At 42.3% G+C, this 22446-nt stretch overlaps 1 protein-coding gene across 3 annotated transcripts in view; it reads right to left on the reverse strand.

Moving 5' to 3' along the window:
• Positions 1 to 1422: 1422 nt before the first annotated feature.
• The window catches only part of LOC135110158 (uncharacterized), a 38927-nt gene continuing 17903 nt past the window's right edge, over positions 1423 to 22446 (reverse strand). For 2 of the 3 annotated variants that reach the window (XM_064022132.1, XM_064022131.1), the window contains 3 exons: positions 20029 to 21044; positions 17007 to 17212; positions 1423 to 2639 (listed from right to left, as the gene is read on the reverse strand). The gene's annotated coding sequence lies outside the window, so the exon portion shown is untranslated. The remainder of the gene's footprint in view (positions 2640 to 17006; positions 17213 to 20028; positions 21045 to 22446) is intronic. The other variant, XR_010273102.1, reaches the window with a different exon arrangement.

Raw genomic sequence — 22446 nt, forward strand, 5'->3', positions numbered from 1 at the left:
ATAACAAGTGTAATGCTGAGGTAGTAGGAGAAGAATTTCATGTTCTTTTAGAATGTACGGATGTGGAAATTGTTAGGTTACATAATATGTATATAGCAAATTATTACATAAATAGATCAACACAATTCAAATATGTTTTGTTCATGCAAAGTACAAGTTCAGGTGTGATGAAGAAATTATCTTTGTTTTTGAGGATGGTGCTACACATGTTTAGGTAAATAGTGTGCAAACCAGCCCAATAGTTTTTTCTAATTTCTTAAGGAGTAATCTGCACTTGTAACATGGTGTACAGTATGTTATTAGCATCATTGCAATCGTAGTATAAGTATTGATGTATCCTTTAAGTGCTATAATGTTACGTATTGGGATTTAGGTATTAGGGTTTTCAATAACTTTTTAATGAGAATAGTTATTATTATTATTATTATTATTATTATTATTATTATTATTATTATTATTATTATTATTATTATTATTATTACTTCATAAGTTAACATAACATACTTAGATAAATTCATTTGGAAGATCTTGTTCTTTCATATGAAGTTTGTTTTACTTCCTAAATATTTTACATACCCATTTTTCTATGTTCCCATCACATGTCTCAGTAATTTAAGGTTTTGACAAAGGAACATTTGTTAAGGAGAGTTATAAGGTCAAATATAAAGATGATCATGTCTTCACTTGAGTTTTATTGCATTTCATTCCCTCAAAAGGTTTTAAATTTGTCAATCATCAATGTCAATCCTTTACAGGAATGTCTGGTGTTGCATTGTTAGAATCTGGAAGTGTGGATCCTCACTCCTTGATCAAGCAGCAGCAGTGGCAGCAGTCATTGCTGCCCAGAGGAGGAAGCATCAGGATGCATCTAAGAGTGCTCATTGGCTGCTGGAGGCGATATGTCACTGATTCAACGTAACACACAAGGCAGCCAATCACAGGAAGGCTTTGTGTTATCACCAAGAATGCCATGAGACATTGTTTACAAACTGTTATGTGCCCACAGCCACCAATCATAGTATTCCAGTCATGGCCAGCAAACCTCCTAAGAAAATAAGACCTTGGTTCACTGACACCGAGACCTTAGCCTTGGTGGAGGAGGTGTCGTAAAATCAGGCTGCAGTGATTCTGGAAAGGCTGGACAATAGAATCACCACAGAAAAGAACAAGACTTGGGAGGAGGTGGCTGCACGTGTGGACGCAGTCAGCCGAGTGGGTAGCTCTGAGGAAGTTTAAGGACCTACGGAGCCACGTGAAGAGCAAGGCTGCTGCAGAACATCATCATGCTACAGGCACTAGTGAGTTCATCAGCTTTGCCTATCACACTCTTGTTAGCATAGTTGCGAACCTAGCATGGTGTGGTTGACACATCAGGGGCCTAGAGAGCTATAGGGATGGAATTGCTGTGATATAACCAAACAGGTGTGAGTGCTCCTGCCAGTGAGTGAAGTTATGGCTTATGGTTCCAGGCCACACAGTAGGGAATTCTTTCACTCTTTCACCAGTCTCAACATGGCTTTTCTTACTTTTCTCATCAGATAGAGATTGTCATTGAGTAATTTAAACCCATATTTACCCACTGCAAATTATTTATAATGCTGATGGCAATTTTTAAACATCTATTTTTGGGAGGCAAGTTAGTTTAGGTTTGTTTGGTTAGGTTATGTTATTTCGTTCTGTTAGATTACATAGGTTAGTTTGGTTAACTTGGTTGGATTAGGTGGTGGTGTGTGACAGCTGGCTGGTGGCCACAGTGAGTGGCTGCTTATTTGTGAGGGCCAATCTACCTTTTTCTTGTACATATCAGTCTGTTTTGTATTAACTGCTTTTGTTTACTGCAAATAATTAGTTTCTGAGGGGATGGTGGGTCAGGGAGTAAAAAGTAATAGCTCATGATTTCCATAAAAACAAGAACCATATTGATTCAAAACAGGCAAAAAAATACGAGAAATAAATAGTTTCATCCACATTAGAAAACTGGTGAGAGTAAAAATTTGCCCACTAGCAGCATATTTGCTTATTATTTTATCTTGACCAAACTGTAAACTGCATATGGAATTTAGTTAACTAGTGTTTTGGACACTGCTTTAAGTAATATGACCAAATTCCCTAAATGACTTTGTTGCATAATGGGAGATAAAAATTGTTTCTTTCTGCTCACCCTTTGGGACCCAAACTTCTAGAAAAAAAAATTATTTTAAACATGTTCTATACTGTTGAGGTTAAATATATGTTCTACATTGTTGAGGAAGAGTTAGGTTAGGATAGGTTGTTAGGTTGGTTAGCTAGGTTGGACTGATGGTAGCAATGCTTAAAACAACTCCAAAGTTTGCTATTGTGTACATGTTGTAATTTAAGGTTGGTGCTGTGTAAAATTTATCCAGATAGTTGATAACCATAACCAAGAACCTGCTAAGCACTGGATTATAGATAGCAGTGTGTACAGTAAGTACCTGTGGCAGTCAGGTCTGAGATGGTGACCACTGCAGTGATTAAAATCTTCAAGATGAGCACTTACGCATTCAAGTATTACAACAGGTGGACTTAGCTCCATGCAGGTGAAGGACCTCCAGAGGACACCACCTACACTGTTGTCCTACGGATGCTGTCACTAACAGCATTTGCAGAACTGCCAGTCCCTGACAGGGAGGGAGACACATTATGTAAGTAAAGAACAAAAAAAAAAAAAAAATTACATTTTGGAAATTATTACCATTTTTAACTTAAAGTACAGTAGTGTAAATATCACAACAACCAAATATGGTAAAGCATCAGCTTTCATGGGGCCAGCAGGGCAACAGAACAACCACTCAGATTCCTGAGTTTAGATATGTAACAGACATAAACATGAAGAAATTGACTCCTTATATGATTATATATATATATATATATATATATATATATATATATATATATATATATATATATATATATATATATATATATATATATATAATATTATTTTTATTTATTTTTTTTTTCTTCATTAACTTCTGTAACATTTGTGGTCCTAGATCTAATTTTCAATCAGTAGAATACCACCTCTCCTCTACTAAACCTCATCATCTTTTCCTCACTGAGGTAACTGACAGTAACCCAATTTCTGTTCCCTCCTACTTTCTGTCTCCATATTCAGTCCAAAGCTGAATGTTGTGTCTATGTGCGCAACGACTTATCCTGCTCTCATGCCCATGCTCTTGAATCTTCTGAGTTTTCCACCATCTGGCTACAGAGTCACTCTCTAAATTTATCTGTACTGTATACCTCTCACCTAATTCCTCTGACTATAAGAAATTTTTTGACTACTTAGCTTCCAAAGTGGAGCACATTCTGTCTCTCTTCCCTTTTGCAGAGATCTCCATTCTTGGAGACTTCAATGTTCACCACCAGCTTTGACTTTCCTCTCCCTTCACTGACCATCCTGGTGAACTAGCCTTCAACTTTGCTATCCTCCACAACCTAGAGCAATTGGTACAACACCCTACTTGTGTTCCTTACCATCTTGGAGATATGCCTAACATTCTTGACCTTTTCCTAACCTCTAATCCTTCTGTTTATGCTGTCACCCTCTCTTCTCCGTTGGAGTCCTCCAATCACAATCTCATATCTGTGTCTTGTTCTATTGCTCCAGTCTCTCCTCAGGATACCCATAAGTGTAGGTGCCTCTGGCATTTTGTCTCGGCTAGTTGGGGGGACCTAAGGAGGTATTTTGTTGATTTTCCTTGGAATGACCACTGCTTCCTTGTCAGAGACCTGTGTCTGTGTGTTGATTGCATGACAGAGGTGATAGTGTCTGGTATGGAGGCGTACGTTCCTCACTGTTTTTCTTGACCTAAACCTTCCAAACCTTGGTTTAACACAGCTTGTTCTTGTGCAATACATGATAGAGAGGTGGCCCACAAAAATTACTCGAGCCTTCCATCACCAAAATTTTGTGTGCTTTATATTTCTGCTAAAAACCATGCCAAGTGTATTCTCTGACTAGCCAAAAACTTCTTCATTCATAGAAAGTGTCAGTCTTTCAAGATCTAACTCCCCTCGTGACTTCTCACATCTAGTCAAAGATATCTCCAATAACTTTTCTTCTTTTTTACCTCCTTTATTTCAGCCAGATGGCACTACTATCACATCCATCTCTAAAGCTGAACTCTTCACCTTTGTTAAAAGCACTACTGTAGGCCTTGTTCCTTCCTCTCTTCCACCCTCTGACTACTTCATGCCTTCACTGGCATAACCCTCAGAAGGCTTATGGACCTTATACGAGTCCCTCCTATTGTTCTCTGAAACTGCACCTCTGTGCTTGCTCTTGTTTAGTCAAACTCTTTCAACTCTGTCAACATCTACCTTCCTTCTTGTTGGAAGTTTGCCTACATTCCTAAAAAGCTCCTAAAAAGGGTGACCATTCTAATCCCTCAAACTACCATCCTATTGCTTTAATTTCCTGCCTATCTAAAGTTTTTGAATCTATCCTCAACAGGAAGATTCTTAAACATTTATCACTTCACAACCTTCTATCTGATCACCAGTATGGGTTCTGTCAAGGCTGCTATACTGGTGATACTTTGGCTTTCCTTACTGAGTCTTGGTCATCTCTTTTAGAGATTTTGGTGAAACTTTTGTTGTTGCCTTGGACATATCGAAAGCTTTTGATAGAGTCTGGCACAAAGCTTTGATTTCCAAACTACCCTCCTATGGCTTCTATTCTTCTCTCTGTAACTTCATCTCAAGTTTCCTTTCTGACCATTCTATTGCTGCTGTGGTAGACGGTCACTGTTCTTCTAAATCTATTAGTAATGGTGTTCCTCATGGTTCTGTCCTGTCACCCACTCTCTTCCTATTATTCATCTATAATCTTCTAAATCAAACTTCTTGTCCTATCCACTCCTAAGCTGATGATACCACCCTGCACTTTTCCATGTCTCTAGACATCCAACCTTTCAGTTCACACAGGGAAGCCACAGAGCGCCTGACTTCTAATATCTCCAAAATTTCTGATTGGGGCAGAACAAACTTGGTATTGTTCAGTACCTCAAAAACTTAATTCCTCCATCTATCAATTTAAAACAACCTTCCAGACAACTATCCCCTCTTCTTCAGTGACACTCAACTGTCCCTCTCTTCTACACTGAACATCCTGTCTTTTAGTTACAATCTAAACTGAAAACTTCACATCTCATCTCTAGCTAAAACAGCTATGAAGTTGGGTGTTCTGAGACATCACTAGTTTTCTCACCCTTCCAGCTGCTAACTCTGTACTGGGGCCTTATCCATCCATGTATGGAGTATGCTTCACATGACTATGGTGGTTCCACTCATACTGCTCTTCTAGACAGGGTGGAATCAAAAGCTTTTCATCTCATCAACTCCTCTCCTCTAACTGACTGTCTTCAGCCTCTTTTCTCATTGCCACAGTGTTACATCTCTAGCTGTCTTCTACCACTGTTTTCATGCTAACTGCTTTTCTGATCTTGCCAACTGCATGCCTTCCCCTCCTCCCACGGCCTCACTGCACAAAACTTTCTTCTTTCTCTCTCTCCTATTCTGTCCATCTCTCTAATGCAGGAGTTAACCAGTATTCTCAATCATTCATCACTTTCTTTGGTAAAATCTGGAACTCCCTGCCTGCTTCTGTATTTCCACCTTCCTGTGACTTGAATTCCTTCAAGAGGGAGGTTTTAACATGCTTGTGCTTCAATTTTTTTACTACTACTTCGGACCTTGTTCAGGGATTGGCATCTCAGTTTGTTTGTTTTTGTTTTTTTGGCATCTCAGTTTTTTTTTTTTTTTTTTTTATCATTATTTTTTTTCCGTGGTGTCCCTCCTACATAAAAAAAAAAAAAGCCCTCCCTGTATTTCTTTTTTTCCCTCTTTCCAGGAGAGTCTGGCCCTCTGTGAGGACCATAGCCATCCACCCACCAGCAGTGGTGTTACAGTCATCCAGCCCTCATCTGCTGGTGTTGCTGGGGCCTCTGGATTCATTGGTGCTGTGGGTGCATTATGTGAAGTTTTAGCAGTGGGCATTAGTTTCTGAACTCATGCATCTTACAGATGACATCACCCATTGGTGAATAACTGTTGCCACTCATTCATGTTAACATGTATTCAGTTTTGTTCTCCTGTACATACCTATGAACATTGTATGTACATTTAGCATATGAGCCATACTTTTCAATGGTCTGTATTACAGTTGATTAATATGATAATTAAATGCCTTATTTGTGCAGTACATTATTAGTGGACAATTTGTTTAACCCTCATTTGTATGCTGTTACTTCAGCTGCCCAGCAAAACTGCAGCAGAAGGCTACTTTGGCTTATTTTTTGAGGAATACATCTCTCAGGTATTTAAAATACTGATTCCAAAAGTGTATCTTGACACCACCTTGGGTATAGTGGAAAGGTCCAAGGAGCAAATGAGGAAAAAGGACACAGCAGGATAGCAAGACATGTAACTTGACACACTGTCAATCATCACCGTCTGCTATGTGTAGTGCTACTTCATTTCAAATACTAAAAGATGAAGCAAAACCTGCCATTTAGTACTGCTAATTAACAGCTTCTATAAATATTTCCTGTGTTTTTCTGTATTGGAGGAAGAGACACTGAAAAGTGGGTAAAATAGTAATTCAGTCTTTGAGACGTGTGAAATGTGGTAAACATGATCCCGTAGGAGTGCCTCAATGTAATTCAGTCTTTGAAACGTGTGAAATGTGGCAAACATGATCCCGTAGGAGTGCCTCAATGTAATTCAGTCTTTGAAACGTGTGAAATGTGGCAAACATGATCCCGTAGGAGTGCCTCAATGTAATTCAGTCTTTGAGACGTGTGAAATGTGGCAAACATGATCCCGTAGCAGTGCCTCAATGTAAACACAGTTTTCAAGTGGTTTGGTGGCAAGGCTGGCTCTCTCAACAATCTCCAAGGCCATCACTGCTGCACACCTGTATCTTCCTAGCAGAAAGATATCTAAGTGTTATGGTCACCTTCATTTCAGAGGTAAGTGGGTTGCTCCTTTCTGTGTCACTCTATAAGGCTTCTCTTACTAGATCGGTGACAGAGAGAATACCTGCATGATCTACACGGTATCTTTTGATGAGTTCTGTGTCATAAATTCATACAATATATCCTATCTGGGTAAATAATTCCTAAGCTGGGGTGGTTGTGGGTGGCCATCTTGGTAGCAGGAGCATCTGTCATAAGCTGCTAAGACAGGGTGGACTCAGGAGGAGGCAGTAGACACCTGCCGAAACGATAATTACTCCCAGTGAGGTCTAAAGCACTGTTCAGGGGGTGCTGTGAACTTATCATTAAACCCAGCTGTGACCTCACTGAACGTTTCCCTTTGTGTCTCACAACACAAGGGGATAGTCACAGCCTGCCCTCTAAAGACAACTCTCTTCCTCCACACAAAACTACAAGCACCTAATAACACACACACCCTTCACTCAAAAAATTTTAAAATCATGGCGACTCCTACACCAGCCTCGGAGTCCCCATCTGGGGAGGGGACCATAAATGTCCCCAGGTCAGACTGCCTTTCCGTCGACGACCGTAAGTGTCTTGACACCCCCCTCAACTTTTTCTTCATTAACTTCTGCAACATTCGCGGTCTAAGATCTAATTTTCAATCTGTAGAACACCACCTCTCCTCTTCTAAACCTCATCTTCTTTTCCTCACTGAAACTCAGGTGTCTGAGGCAACTGACAGTAGCCCCTTTTCTGTTCCCTCCTACTTTCTCTATCCTCATTTTCGATCCAAAGCTGGATGCTGCGTTTATGTGCGCAATGACTTAACCTGCTCTCGTGCCCACGCTCTTGAATCTTCCGAGTTTTCCACCATCTGGCTTCGACTACAGAGTCATTCTCATACTAAATTTATCTGTGCTGTATACCTCTCTCCTAACTCCTCTGACTATAAGAAATTCTTTGACTACTTAACTTCCAAAGTGGAGCACATTCTGACCCTCTTCCCTTTTGCAGAGATCTCCATTCTTGGAGACTTCAATGTTCACCACCAGCTTTGGCTTTCCTCTCCCTTCACTGACCATCCTGGTGAACTAGCCTACAACTTTGCTATCCTCCATGACCTAGAGCAATTGGTGCAACACCCTACTCGTATTCCTGACCGTCTTGGAGATACGCCCAACATTCTTGACCCTTTCCTGACCTCTAATCCTTCTGCTTATGCTGTCACCCTTTCTTCTCCGTTGGGCTCCTCCGATCACAATCTCATATCTTTATCTTGTCCTATCACTCCAATCCCTCCTCAGGATCCCCCTAAGCGAAGGTGCCTCTGGCGTTTTGCCTCTGCTAGTTGGGGGGACCTGAGGCGGTATTTTGCTGATTTTCCTTGGAATGACTACTGCTTCCGTGTCAGAGACCCGTCTTTGTGTGCTGAGCGCATAACAGAGGTGATAGTGTCTGGCATGGAGGCGTACATTCCTCACTCTTTTTCTCGTCCTAAACCTTCTAAACCTTGGTTTAACACAGCTTGTTCTCGTGCTATACATGATAGAGAGGTGGCCCACAAAAGGTACTTAAGCCTTCCATCACCAGAATCTCATGCACTTTATATTTCTGCCCGGAACCATGCCAAGTCTGTTCTCCAACTAGCCAAAAACTCCTTCATTAACAGAAAATGTCAAAACCTTTCAAGATCTAACTCCCCTCGTGATTTCTGGCATCTAGCCAAAAATATCTCCAATAACTTTGCTTCTTCTTCTTTCCCTCCTCTACTTCAACCAGATGGCACCACTGCTATCACATCTATTTCTAAAGCTGAACTCTTTGCTCAAACCTTTGCTAAAAACTCTACCTTGGACGATTCTGGGCTTGTTCCTCCCTCTCCTCCACCCTCTGACTACTTCATGCCTCGTATTAAAATTCTTCGTAATGATGTTTTCCATGCCCTCGCTGGCCTAAACCCTCAGAAGGCTTATGGACCTGATGGGGTCCCTCCTATTGTTCTCCGAAACTGTGCCTCCGTGCTTGCACCTTGCCTAGTCAAACTCTTTCAGCTCTGTCTGTCAACATCTACCTTTCCTTCTTGCTGGAAGTTTGCCTACATTCAACCTGTTCCTAAAAAGGGTGACCGCTCTAATCCCTCAAACTACCGTCCTATTGCTTTAATTTCCTGCTTATCTAAAGTTTTTGAATCTATCCTCAACAGGAAGATTCTTAAACATCTATCACTTCACAACCTTCTATCTGATCGCCAGTATGGGTTCCGTCAAGGACGCTCTACTGGTGATCTTCTGGCTTTCCTTACTGAGTCTTGGTCATCCTCTTTTAGAGACTTTGGTGAAACTTTTGCTGTTGCCTTGGACATATCAAAAGCCTTTGATAGAGTCTGGCACAAAGCTTTGATTTCCAAACTACCCTCCTACGGTTTCTATCCTTCTCTCTGTAACTTCATCTCAAGTTTCCTTTCTGACCGTTCTATTGCTGCTGTGGTAGATGGTCACTGTTCTTCTCCTAAATCTATTAACTGTGGTGTTCCTCAGGGTTCTGTCCTGTCACCCACTCTCTTCTTATTATTCATTAATGATCTTCTAAACCAAACTTCTTGTCCTATCCACTCCTATGCTGATGATACCACCCTGCACTTTTCCACGTCTTTTCATAGACGTCCAACCCTTCAGGAGGTAAACATATCACGCAGGGAAGCCACAGAACGCCTGACTTCTGATCTTTCTAAAATTTCTGATTGGGGCAGAGCAAACTTGGTATTGTTCAATGCCTCAAAAACTCAATTCCTCCATCTATCAACTCGACACAATCTTCCAGACAACTATCCCCTCTTCTTCAATGACACTCAACTGTCCCCCTCTTCTACACTGAACATCCTCGGTCTGTCCTTTACTTATAATCTGAACTGGAAACTTCACATCTCATCTCTAGCTAAAACGGCTTCTATGAAGTTAGGTGTTCTGAGACGTCTCCGCCAGTTTTTCTCACCCCCCCAGCTGCTAACTCTGTACAAGGGCCTTATCCGTCCATGTATGGAGTATGCTTCACATGTCTGGGGGGGTTCCACTCATACTGCTGTTCTAGACAGGGTGGAATCAAAAGCTTTTCGTCTCATCAACTCCTCTCCTCTAACTGACTGTCTTCAGCCTCTCTCTCACCGCCGCAATGTTGCATCTCTTGCTGTCTTCTACCGCTATTTTCATGCTAACTGCTCTTCTGATCTTGCTAACTGCATGCCTCCCCTCCTTCCGCGGCCTCGCTGCACAAGACTTTCTTCTTTCTCTCACTCCTATTCTGTCCACCTCTCTAACGCAAGAGTTAACCAGTATTCTCAATCATTCATCCCTTTCTCTGGTAAACTCTGGAACTCCTTGCCTGCTTCTGTATTTCCACCTTCCTATGACTTGAATTCCTTCAAGAGGGAGGTTTCAAGACACTTATCCACCAATTTTTGACCACTGCTTTGACCCTTTTAGGGACTGGCATTTCAGTGGGCATTTTTTTTATTAGATTTTTGTTGCCCTTGGCCAGTATCCTTCCTACATAAAAAAAAAAAAAAAAAAAAAAAAAAGTCTTACCATCCCATGTGGATTTAAGACAAGAATGCTCCATTCTGTCCTAGCTATGACATATTTCATAACTAAGACTTGCTAGGACTGCTTCATAACTCCTAGAATAGAATACAAGAAGAGGTGTAAGGCAAGGACTGTACACATGACTTTTTTTTTTTTAAGGCTCACTGGCCAAGGGAAACAAGAGGAAAAAAGATCCCACTGAGGGGTCAGTCCTGAAAGAGATGTCAAGAGAATCATTGAAATTTGAAGGATAGGTGTCTTAAAACCTCCTGCTTGTAAGAGTTGAAGTCACAGAAAGGAGGAAATACAGAAGCAAGCAGGAAGTTCTAGAGTTTACCAGAAAAGCGAATGAATGATTGAGAATACTGGTTAACTCTTGCATTAGAGAGATGGACAGAATAGGGATGAAAGAAAGAAGAAAGTCTTGTGCTGCAAGGTTGCAGGAGGAGGGGCAAGAGGAAGGGAGGCATGCAGTTCGCAAGATTAGAAGAGCAGTTAGCATGAAAACAGCAGTAAAAGATAGCAAGAGATGCAACATTGTGGTGATGAAAAAGAGGCTGAAGACAGTCAGTAAGAGAAAAATTGATAACACAAAAAACTTTTGATTCCACCCTGTCTAAAATAGTGGTATGAGTGGAACCCCCCCCCCCCCCCCAGTAATGTGAAGCATACTACATACATTGACGGATAAAGGCCCAGTACAGAGTTAGCAGCTGGGGGGTGAGAAAAACTGGCAGAGATGTCTCAGAATGGCTAGATTCATAGAAGCTGTCCTAGCTAGAGATGAGATGTGAAGTTTCCAGTTTAGATTATAAGTAAAGGACAGACCGAGGATGTTCAGTGTAGAAGGGGGGGACAGTTGAGTGTCACTGAAGAAGAGGAGATAGTTGTCTGGAAGGCTGTGTTGAGTTGACAGTTGGAGGAATTAAGTTTTTGAGGCATTGAACAATACCAAGTTTGCTCTGCCCCAATCAGAAAAATTTTTGAAAAATCAGAAGTCAGATAGTCTCTAGCTTCCCAGTGTGAAGTGTTTACTTCCTGAAGGGTTGGATGTCTATGAAAAGATGTCCAAAAGTGCAGGGTGGTATCATCAGCTTAGGAGTGGAGAGGACAAGAAGTTTGATTTAGATCATTGATGGATAATAGGAAAAGAGTGGGTGACAGGACAGAACCCTGAGGAACACCTCTGTTAATAGATTTAGAACAACAGTGACCCTCTACCAAAGGAGCAATAGAACAGTCAGAAAAGAAACTTGGGATGAAGTTACAGAGGATAGAAGCTGTAGGAAGGTAGTTTGGAAATCAAAGCTTTGTGCCAGACTTGATCAAAAGCTTTTGATATGTCTAAGGCAACAGCAAAAGTTTCACCAAAATTCTTTAAAGAGTATGACCAAGATTCAGTAAGGAAAGGGAGAAGATCACCAGCAGAGCAGCCTTGATGGAACCCATACTGGTGATCAGATAGAAGGTTGTGAAGTGATAGACGTTTAAGAATCTTCCTGTTGAGGATAGATTAAAAAACTTTAGATAGGCAGGAAATTAAAGCAATAGAATGGTAGTTTGCAGGATTAGAATGGTCACTCTTTTTAGGGAACAGGCTGAATGTAGGTAAACTTCCAGCAAGAAGAAAAGGTAGATGTTGACAGACAGAGCTGAAAGACTTTGACTAGGCAAGGTGCAAACATGGAGGTACAGTTTTGAAGAACAAAAGTAAAGACCCCATCAGGTCCATAAGCCTACCGAGGGTTTAGGCCAGTGAGGGCATGGAAAATATCACTGCGAAGGATTTTAATAAGTAGCATGAAGTAATCAGAAGGTTGAAGAGAGGGAGGAACAAGGCCTGAATCATCCAAGGTAGAGTTTTTAGCAAAGATTTGAGCAAATGGTCAGCTTTAGAAATAGATGAGATGGCAGTGATGCCATCAGGTTGAAATGAAGGAGGGAAAGATGAAGAAGCAAAGTTATTAGAGAAGTTTTTTGGCTAGATGCAAGAAGTCATGAAGGGAGTTAGATCTTTAAAGATTTTGATTTTTGAAGAACAGAGTTGGTATGGTTCAGGGCAGAAATATAAAGTGCATGAGATTCTGGTGATGGAAGGCTCAAGTACCTTTTGTGAGCCACCTCTCTATCATGTATAGCACAAGAACAAGCTGTGTTAAACCAAGGTTTTTTTTTTTTTTTTTTTTTTTTTTTGTAGGAAGGATACTGGCCAAGGGCAACAAAAATCTAATAAAAAAAAATGCCCACTGAAATGCCAGTCCCTAAAAGGGTCAAAGCAGTGGTCAAAAATTGGTGGATAAGTGTCTTGAAACCTCCCTCTTGAAGGAATTCAAGTCATAGGAAGGTGGAAATACAGAAGCAGGCAAGGAATTCCAGAGTTTACCAGAGAAAGGGATGAATGATTGAGAATACTGGTTAACTCTTGCATTAGAGAGGTGGACAGAATAGGAGTGAGAGAAAGATGAAAGTCTTGTGCAGCGAGGCCGCGGAAGGAGGGGAGGCATGCAGTTAGCAAGATCAGAAGAGCAGTTAGCATGAAAATAGCGGTAGAAGACAGCTAGAGATGCAACATTGCGGCGGTGAGAGAGAGGCTGAAGACAGTCAGTTAGAGGAGAGGAGTTGATGAGACGAAAAGCTTTTGATTCCACCCTGTCTAGAACAGCAGTATGAGTGGAACCTCCCCAGACATGTGAAGCATACTCCATACATGGACGGATAAGGCCCTTGTACAGAGTTAGCAGCTGGGGGGGTGAGAAAAACTGGCGGAGACGTCTCAGAACACCTAACTTCATAGAAGCTGTTTTAGCTAGAGATGAGATGTGAAGTTTCCAGTTCAGATTATAAGTAAAGGACAGACCAAGGATGTTCAGTGTAGAAGAGGGGGATAGTTGAGTGTCATTGAAGAAGAGGGGATAGTTGTCTGGAAGATTGTGTCGAGTTGATAGATGGAGGAATTGAGTTTTTGAGGCATTGAACAATACCAAGTTTGCTCTGCCCCAATCAGAAATTTTAGAAAGATCAGAAGTCAGGCGTTCTGTGGCTTCCCTGCGTGATATGTTTACCTCCTGAAGGGTTGGACGTCTATGAAAAGACGTGGAAAAGTGCAGGGTGGTATCATCAGCATAGGAGTGGATAGGACAAGAAGTTTGGTTTAGAAGATCATTAATGAATAATAAGAAGAGAGTGGGTGACAGGACAGAACCCTGAGGAACACCACTGTTAATAGATTTAGGAGAAGAACAGTGACCGTCTACCACAGCAGCAATAGAACGGTCAGAAAGGAAACTTGAGATGAAGTTACAGAGAGAAGGATAGAAACCGTAGGAGGGTAGTTTGGAAATCAAAGCTTTGTGCCAGACTCTATCAAAGGCTTTTGATATGTCCAAGGCAACAGCAAAAGTTTCACCAAAGTCTCTAAAAGAGGATGACCATGACTCAGTAAGGAAAGCCAGAAGATCACCAGTAGAGCGGCCTTGACGGAACCCATACTGGCGATCAGATAGAAGGTTGTGAAGTGATAGATGTTTAAGAATCTTCCTGTTGAGGATAGATTCAAAAACTTTAGATAAGCAGGAAATTAAAGCAATAGGACGGTAGTTTGAGGGATTAGAGTGGTCACCCTTTTTAGGAACAGGTTGAATGTAGGCAAACTTCCAGCAAGAAGGAAAGGTAGATGTTGACAGACAGAGCTGAAAGAGTTTGACTAGGCAAGGTGCAAGCACGGAGGCACAGTTTCGGAGAACAATAGGAGGGACCCCATCAGGTCCATAAGCCTTCTGAGGGTTTAGGCCAGCGAGGGCATGGAAAACATCATTACGAAGAATTTTAATACGAGGCATGAAGTAGTCAGAGGGTGGAGGAGAGGGAGGAACAAGCCCAGAATCGTCCAAGGTAGAGTTTTTAGCAAAGGTTTGAGCAAAGAGTTCAGCTTTAGAAATAGATGTGATAGCAGTGGTGCCATCTGGTTGAAGTAGAGGAGGGAAAGAAGAAGAAGCAAAGTTATTGGAGATATTTTTGGCTAGATGCCAGAAATCACGAGGGGAGTTAGATCTTGAAAGGTTTTGACATTTTCTGTTAATGAAGGAGTTTTTGGCTAGTTGGAGAACAGACTTGGCATGGTTCCGGGCAGAAATATAAAGTGCATGAGATTCTGGTGAAGGAAGGCTTAAGTACCTTTTGTGGGCCACCTCTCTATCATGTATAGCACGAGAACAAGCTGTGTTAAACCAAGGTTTAGAAGGTTTAGGACGAGAAAAAGAGTGAGGAATGTACGCCTCCATGCCAGACACTATCACCTCTGTTATGCGCTCAGCACACAAAGACGGGTCTCTGACACGGAAGCAGTAGTCATTCCAAGGAAAATCAGAAAAATACCGCCTCAGGTCCCCCCAACTAGCAGAGGCAAAACGCCAGAGGCACCTTCGCTTAGGGGGATCCTGAGGAGGGATTGGAGTGATAGGACAAGATAAAGATATGAGATTGTGATCGGAGGAGCCCAACGGAGAAGAAAGGGTGACAGCATAAGCAGAAGGATTAGAGGTCAGGAAAAGGTCAAGAATGTTGGGCGTATCTCCAAGACGGTCAGGAATACGAGTAGGGTGTTGCACCAATTGCTCTAGGTCATGGAGGATAGCAAAGTTGTAGGCTAGTTCACCAGGATGGTCAGTGAAGGGAGAGGAAAGCCAAAGCTGGTGGTGAACATTGAAGTCTCCAAGAATGGAGATCTCTGCAAAAGGGAAGAGGGTCAGAATGTGCTCCACTTTGGAAGTTAAGTAGTCAAAGAATTTCTTATAGTCAGAGGAGTTAGGAGAGAGGTATACAGCACAGATAAATTTAGTATGAGAATGACTCTGTAGTCGTAGCCAGATGGTGGAAAACTCGGAAGATTCAAGAGCGTGGGCACGAAAGCAGGTTAAGTCATTGCGCACATAAACGCAGCATCCAGCTTTGGATCGAAAATGAGGATAGAGAAAGTAGGAGGGAACAGAAAAGGGGCTACTGTCAGTTGCCTCAGACACCTGAGTTTCAGTGAGGAAAAGAAGATGAGGTTTAGAAGAGGAGAGGTGGTGTTCTACAGATTGAAAATTAGATCTTAGACCGCGAATGTTACAGAAGTTAATGAAGAAAAAGTTGAGGGGGGTGTCAAGACACTTAGGGTCGTCGACGGAAAGGCAGTCCGACCTGGGGACATTTATGGTCCCCTCCCCAGATGGGGACTCCGAGGCTGGTGTAGGAGTCGCCATGATTTTAAAATTTTTTGAGTGAAGGGTGTGTGTGTTATTAGGTGCTTGTAGTTTTGTGTGGAGGAAGAGAGTTGTCTTTAGAGGGCAGGCTGTGACTACCCCCTTGTGTTGTGAGACACAAAGGGAAACGTTCAGTGAGGTCACAGCTGGGTTTAATGATAAGTTCACAGCACCCCCTGAACAGTGCTTTAGACCTCACTGGGAGTAATTATCGTTTCGGCAGGTGTCTACTGCCTCCTCCTATGGAGGAGGCCTCCATGCCAGACACTATCACCTCTGTTATGTGCTCAGCACACAGGGATGGTAATAGCTCCTCAGCTCCCTCTGATTAGCAGAGGCAAAATGCCAGAGCCACTTTCACTTAGGGGGATCCTAAGGAGGGAGTGGAGTGACAGGACAAGATACAGATATGAGATTGTGATCAGAGGAGCCCAATGGAGGAAATAAGGTGACAGCATAAGGATTAGAGGTCAAGAATGTTGGGCGTATCTCCAAGATGGTCAGGAATACAAGAAGGGTGTTGCACCGACTGCTCTTGGTCATGGAGGATATCAAAGTTAATTAAAGGCCAGTTTGCCAGGATGGTCAGTGAAGGGAGAGGAAAGCCAAAGCTGGTGGTGAACACTGAAGACTCCGAGAATGCAGGTCTCTGCAAAAGGGAAGAGAGTCAGAAAGTGCTCTACTTTGGAAGTTAACCAACCAACAACACAATGGGACAAAACTCCAGCCTCAGCAGCATCTTGCACCACCACAACACAACACTCACTGAGAATCACTTATTACTTGTATGAGGCAAGTGTGGACACAACAACAGCAACTTGTGTAAGCAAGCTTGACAAGAACACCATAGTGCACCTCCCTGCATGAAGCTGAGGGGTGTATGCACGGCTGGAAGCCTCAACCTTCATCACCCAGCAGCTGCCACCTCTGTGAACCACCAACAGCCTGATGCAGAACTCAGGACACCAGTTCACACACTCAGCCACAGATCAAAGCAATAAGCCAACTGTGGCTCTGTATTCTCAAACACTTTGGTGTTGTATCTTAATAACACTTAACTGGATGAAGTAGAAGTTATTGGATTTTCATGATTCTAATGATACTTTAAAAAAGGATTTTCCACTAGTGAGAAAAATATCCAGGGGGAACCTGACTAATCATTTCTGTAAACCTTGGAGATTGTTGCAGTGAAAGCCCACAGTGTTTAAGAGTAATGTTACCAAGCAGGGAAGCCTCAAGTCCAAGCAACAATCAGGTCCTGAAGAATACAGCCTCAGTGTTGTGGTCAGCAGTGGCAGAGGAGTGAGGGTGGTGATGGGAGGCTTCTACCACTACTGGAAGTGTCAAAGAGCTGTCTTGCTGGCATCCTGAACCATCTTCTCCAGCTCCAGGTCAGCCATCAGCTGCTCCAGAGGCTCCACTCCTGCTGTAGGGGGGAAGCAATAATGTAGGTTACCTGGCAGGGGACTATCATGTGACACTGCTTCACTAAGTCTGTAATAATAGTTTTGCCAGCTGAGGAAACAAGAACATGGTAACATGGCCACTGACCGATGCTGTCACTGGTCAGTGCATTGCCTGTCTTGTTTTGAAAAGTGTAGCTAAACTTACATATTTCTACTGAAGCCCTTACTTGACTATAATGTTTCTGAATATACAACTTACAATAATCATGTATTCTACATTATCTAATAGTTTTTGGTAGAAATAAAGCAACTTTTGCTGGGGATTCTAACCTGAACAGCACTGAATGCTTAAATCTAATGCACCTCCTGCCAAGTCAATGGAGTGTAAAATATTTATGTATTTTAATCCTTTTTTTGCATATGGTGGTGGGAGAGCTCCACTGCTCCTGTGGGGGGATGCATGCCATCACACTGCAGCAGCATTTCAGCCAGCCTGTCCTGGCCACACAATGACTACACAGGTCAGTAAACAGGCCAGACGGTGGTGGCTTCAATAAGTGTTGGGGAATAATACAGTTATCATTTTGTCAAGTTTTAACCTTGCCACAGTCAGTGTGCTTGGGTGGTGCAGAGCAACAGTTTCTTAGTGGCTGCAGCATAAGTGACACGTTCCATAGCGATATTGTATGGGAGTGTCATATTGCACATTTAGTAAACATAGGAGATAAGCTGTAGTCACCAAGTGTTTCCACATCCCTGCCACTACTTAGTGAACTACCCACAGCAAACCCATGACCACAGAGAGAGGGGTGACACAGTAGCAGCACTGAGTGGTGACAAGACCCATACTTGCCAGTCTGATATCACACACTGTGCCAAGGGCAGTACATAACAGGCTGAGTGATACACTACGTGGCACTGCCTGTACTGCCAGGTGACAGCTGGTCTGGATGACGGTGCAACACAGGGACCAGCGCCAGTCCACTTCCCACTGCATTATGAGTATTATTGTTATTTTTCATGTTTTAGAATTCATATATGATCTTTATGCAAATGGAGAGAAGAAGAGAGAAAAAAACTACTTAACACAGGCAAAATCACAAGGGTAGGAGTTGCAATCAAAACAATACAGGAATACAAATGGCAAGTGCCAAAATAATGTTTGGTGCTTCATGACAGAATTGTAAAAGTTTGCTCAGTGGCAGCCTGGTGACTGTTGAGAGCAGTGTCATGCATCCAGCAACTCACTCAAAGTTGAGGCCATCCACCAGAACCACTGACCAACACTCATCTCTCAATTTAAAGATAAAGCATTTTGAAAAGCATCATCTCATTTCTTTCCAATAATTTAAACAGATGTGCACTGGTATGGATTACATTATCTTTGCAATGGATGGCAGAAAAGAATTAACTGAAGGGCACACTGGAGTACTGTGACTTTACACAAGACAGACTGCAGTGGAGGGAACAGCAAGGATTACAGGTGTTAGGAGATGTGTGCAGAAGTGGCTGACAAAGTGTTGGGGAGGGGACACTAACACAAGAAGAGGCCAGAGTGAGGGCACAAGGCATCAGGATGCATACTAAATGTTATGAAACATTGAGAGGATGCCCATCCTCAAATAACAGCAGGAGGACTGTGAGAACAAAACACCCACACACACGTGTCTACCAGAGTGGCCCACCGCTGCCTACACAACATCCCTCCCTCACTTTCACAGATGCCATTCTCCCAAAAAATCCCTCACTACCTGTACACATCAAAAGCTTTGGTACACCTGCCAGGAAATAACTACAATGGGTATGACAAGCTGGCAACAAGTGTCTTGGACCACTGTGTCTGTGTCCTGTAGTCATGGCAAACATGTGTGCCATGGACAAGGAATGATTCCTTTAGTTAATTATGGTGTAGGAAATTCAGTGTTTTCAACTAGAAATGAAAAAAAAAAAAAAATCAAAACAATCATTTAGAGTTTTTGCATGACTTGTTCCTTGGGCCATTTGAAATGTGCATTGTCACACACACCAAAAAATCACAACTGCCTGCTGGACTCATAAGAGCACTGGCCACCCCATTCCCCTGATCTTTAACCGATCACTGAGAGGCACAGGCAGAGGAGGGCAGCCTGGACACTACAAAACTTCAGACAGGTATCAGGGAGGAATGAAATGATTCAAAGCCACAGACACTCATGGAACTTGCTGATCTGTCTCCTTCATGTCTTGGGAAAGGTGCAAGAAGGAAGAAGCCAGTCCGTTCCTAGTTTCTCTGTAAGTAATATAATGGTTTTGTTCTCTTCATCTGAATTGTTTTCATTCACCTGTGGTCTTGCAGTTAACAATATCTTGCAATTACTGTCCACCAATCAGGGAGTGAGAGCATCAGTCACCACTAGTGTTACCATGCTTGTGGCTATCATGCTGTGAATTTTGAAGCATGCATGAACATACAGTAAGAAGAGAAGACCAGGATCTGATTGAAAGAGCTTGAAAAAAAGACAGTCAAGGGAAGAAGATGGAGGGAAAGACAGTGAAATGGAGGTATGGAAACGTGGCAGAGCTACAAAGGATGGGAGGCACTGAGGAAGATGCAAGGGACAGAAACTTGTACATGGTGCCAAGCCCTAACTGTAAGGAAATGGCCAAAAAAGAAGGTCTTGCAGCTGACAATATTTTGTACATACTGTAGACCAACCAGTGTGTGAGAGCATCTATCAATTTCTTAATACTATTTGTGAATTTGAACCACACATGAACATACAGTATATCCCACCTGTACATGCATCCCAATATCCATCCATCCATCCACACTGTACAGGCTGTCCCATACAGTAACCTTGCTTGATGGAGGGGTGGTTGCACTCCTCTTCAGAAAACTTCAGTGTATGTTGTCGCCTGGCTGCTCTCTCCATATTCAGCACTGGGGAAGGCATCACACGGCTCACTACAAACACCTCGCCTTCACACCAGCATCAGTAGGGCACATCACATAATTTCTGCTAAGCTTAATTAATTCGGTGATGTTTCATGTAGAGATTGGAAAGAATACAAAGAACAGCCACTAAGATAGTGCCAGAACTGGATGACTTGACACATGATGATAAAGATGAAAAGAAACTTGGACAGAAGAGAGCTGCCTAAATAACATACATCTTTCCACAAAGGAGTAGAGACATATGGAATGGAGAAATGTGTGAAAACCCCTGCAGCTTTAGGGTTAGTCAACCAACCTGAGGAACCAGACAGAAATGCCCTTTTGTTATGGACAAGAGATGAATCTCAATATTAGAGAGAGAGAGAGAGAGAGAGAGAGAGAGAGAGAGAGAGAGAGAGAGAGAGAGAGAGAGAGAGAGAGAGAGAGAGAGAGAGAGAGAGAGAGAGAGAGAGAATAATGCAAACATATCTTTCCATGTAAATATATAAAGATATAGAATGGATTACAGGAGGAAGCAGTGAAAGGCAAAAGTGTACATCAATGAATAAAAAGGCTGGAAAGATACAAACACAGAAGCAGATTACAAACTTAGTGGCCATGGAACTTTTACTAATGAACAATTTGGCGAGTCTGTCTGTCAGTGACCTCACTATCACTAACTCATACACCTGCTGCTGTCAGTGGAGGACAGTGGAGGGGTGGGGGAAGGTACTGCTTCTTCACAGGGTGAGCATAGCTATAATCCGGGTCGCCGTGGGAGGGACGGTGACCCTGCCTGGCCTGCAGTTCCTGTCCCCGTGACCTGCGGTGGGATGACGCACTTCTGGCCTCGTCCAAACTTTCCTCGTGACTGGTAGTTGACTCTGTAATGGAGTGACTGCCACCCACCATGTCAGCCACAGTCTGGTAGTCCCCGTCTGGTGGGCAGGGTGGTAGTTAGTCAGCTTGGGGTGCAAACATATGGGTAAATAAGGGAACATATGTATGGATGGATGGATTTCTTTTAACCCTTTCACTGTGATAACCTTACCTAACCTAACCTATAATTGAACAATGCTAATTCATATGGTTTATCTTTGTTTATTAACCCCAACCTTAAATGTAAAAGCTGAAACAACAAAAATGCAGAAAAAAAAGAGGAAACAAATTTCCTTAATATTTATGTAAGCACAGCGACGGGTCGTGCCGAGGTGAAAAGATCACGTAAATTCAATGAACCCTTTCCCTGCTGTCTGTCAAATCTTTCCTCAGTCACTCAGCACTCTGGCATGTCTGTTGCTGATCTACCCCAAACACTACACTACACTACACCAAAAATTGCAAAATCTATTCTTTTTCATGCTCTTCTTTTTTGCACATGCTTATAAAGATTTCATACATACTTCTTAGTGCTGCAAATTGTTGCTTAATGCAGTGAAAGGGCTTAATTTATTATATTTTAAGTCACATTAAACTAATTAATGTAAAACAACTTATGCAAACCAAGAGCCACCAGTGCCAATGCCAGTTTATTGGTCCTGATGACTAACCTTGTCTTTTTCTTCCATCATTACTCATTAAGACTTTATTCCCTTATAAGAACATAAGAGCACAAAAACAACAAAAGCTGCAAGAAGCCATCAGCCCTACATAGGGCAGTCAGTCCCTGAACATGCCTACCTATTTTGATCAATCACCCTGGTTCATAAATTTGTGTAATCTTTTGAAACTCACTATTTACTTGGCATTAACAACCTCATTATCATTCAATTACCACTCAATTTGAAAACAATCTTAATCCTCACGGTTTTTAAATCTAGCCATATTCCTGCTGCTTTGTCTCTCCTGTCCATCCATATACATGCCAGCCTAACACCTGCAATGGTACACTCAGACCAGGCTAAGAAGTGAACTGTCTCTTCCCCTTGTACTTTTCTCAATCTCCAAGTGTTAACTCCACACTAACTGGCACAAAACAGTAAGTGCTTTAGTCTATCTACTTTTCAATCTTAGGCACCTAATATAACAGTGTTTTATCTCCTTAGTTTAGGAGGAGTTCACAAGTGCACTGTTGGTTTTGTAAGCTTGTCAGGAGCAAGTATTTTCACTTTATTTTCCAAGTATATGACCTGATGTGCTATGCCTAAGTTCCTGGGGTGTAGCAGAGTGGTCTACGAGATGACTGCTAACCACCAGGAGGTGACAGAACTAAGAGTATGAATGATGCGTGTATGAGAGTGTAGTGCTTTGCCTGGGCCACCCTATGAGGGATTGCCTGTCTGGTATATAGAGGGAGACAGGTACATTTTGCAGGTCTCCATTTGTGTTGGAGATAATCCC

The sequence above is a fragment of the Scylla paramamosain genome, chromosome 20 (assembly GCF_035594125.1).
Source record: "Scylla paramamosain isolate STU-SP2022 chromosome 20, ASM3559412v1, whole genome shotgun sequence".
NCBI classification, from domain to species: Eukaryota; Metazoa; Arthropoda; class Malacostraca; order Decapoda; family Portunidae; genus Scylla; species Scylla paramamosain.